This window comes from Macaca mulatta, chromosome X (genome assembly GCF_049350105.2).
Source record: "Macaca mulatta isolate MMU2019108-1 chromosome X, T2T-MMU8v2.0, whole genome shotgun sequence".
Lineage (NCBI taxonomy): Eukaryota > Metazoa > Chordata > Mammalia > Primates > Cercopithecidae > Macaca > Macaca mulatta.
In genome coordinates this window covers 75,972,197-75,974,124 of record NC_133426.1, presented here as the reverse complement: position 1 = coordinate 75,974,124, position 1,928 = coordinate 75,972,197, and positions in this window count along the sequence as shown.

Below are 1,928 nucleotides of genomic sequence, written 5' to 3'. Positions count from 1 at the left end.
TTTGTACCTTCACATGATGTCTTATTGCTCAATGATTTCCTTTTCTTTCTTTTTTTTTTTATTATACTTTAAGTTCTAGGGTACATGTGCACAACGTGCAGGTTTGTTACATAGATTTCCTTTTCTTTCTGATTAAAGTACTCCCTTTAGCATCTCTTGCAGGACAGATCTGGTGTTGATGAAATCCCTCACCTTTTGTTTCTCTGGGAAAGTCTTTATTTCTCCTTCATGTTTAAAGAATATATTTGACAGATATACTGTTCGATGGTAAAATATTTTTTCTTCAGCACTTTAAAGATGTCGTGCCATTCTCTTCCGGCCTGTACAGTTTCCACTGAAAAGTCTGCTGCCAGATGTATTGAAGCTCTGCTTTGTGTTATTTATTTTTTTCTCTTGTTGATTTTAGGATCCTTTCTTAATCCTTCACTTTTTGTAGTTTGATTATTAAATGCCATGAGGTAGTCTTCTTTGGGTTAAATCTGCATGATGGAATCAACCCAAATGCCCATCAATGATAGACTGGATAAAGAAAATGTGGTACATATACACCATGGAATACTATGCAGCCATAAAAAGGAATGAGATCATGCCCTTTGCAGGGACATGGATGGAGCTGGAGGTCATTATCCTGAGCAAACTAACACAGGAACAGAAAACCAAACACCACATGTTCTCTCTTATAAGTGGGAGCTGAACAATGAAAACATATGGACGCAGGGAGGGGAACAACATACACTGGGGCCTGTTAGACGGGCAGAGGGAGGGAGACCATCAGGATAAACAGATAATGCATGTGGGGTTTAATACCGAGGTGATGGGTTGATAGGGGCAGCAAACCACTATGGCACATGTTTACCTACGTAACAAACCTGCACGTCCTGCTCATGTATCCCAGAACTTAAAAAAAAAAAAACAAAATCTCCTTGGTGTTCTATAACCTTCTTGCACCTGGATATTGATATCTTTCTCTAAGCTTGGAGAACTCTCTGTTATTATCCATTTGAATAAGCTTTCTACCTCTATCTCTTTCTCTACCTCCCTTTTCAAGGCCAATAACTCTTAGATTTGCCATTTTGAGGTTATTTTCTAGATTTTGTGGGCATGCTTCATTCTTTTTTATTTTGTCTCCTCAGACTGTGTATTTTCAAATAGCCTGTCTTCAAGCTCACTAATTCTTTCTTCTGTTTGATCAGTCTGTTATTAAGAGACTTGAGTATTGTGATCTAAGTTTTTGGTTACCGCAGTTGTGTCTGCATTAGGGGGCACCCCAAGTCCAATAACAACTGAAGCCAGTGCATCTCAGAGTCTCACCCAGTGTGTACTGCCTGGCTACTACTGCATCACAGGCTCTTCAGTTAGCAGGTGATGAAAACTACCAGGACTGAGTCCTTCCCTTCAAGGCAGCAGTCTCCCTTCTGGGGAAGAGTTGACACAAGCACTCTTGGGGCCACCACCACTAGGACTGCACTGAATCAGACCTGAAGCCAGCACTGCACTGGGTCTTACCCGAGGCTTGCTGTAACCACTACCTGACTACCACCTATGTTCCCTCAAGGCCCTAGGGCTCTACAATCAGCAGGTGGCAAAGCTAGCTAGGCTTATGTCCTTCCCTTCAGACTGGTGAGTTCCCCAAGGCCCCAGGTGGGCCCAGATATGCCATCCAGGTGCAAAGGCCTAGAGTCAAAAACCTTAGGAATCTACCTGCTGCTCTATCTTACTATGGCTGTGCTGTCACCCAAGCCACAAGTCAAAGTCCTTCCTACTCTTCTCTCCCCTTTCTACAAGCAGAGGAGTCTCTCCCCATGGCCACTACAGCCTCAGGTCTATGGAGGGTACTGAGAGGCTATCACTGATGTTCACTTAAGGCCCAAGAGCTCTTCAGTCAGCTTGTGGTGAATGCTGCCAGGTCTGAGACCCACCCTTCAGGG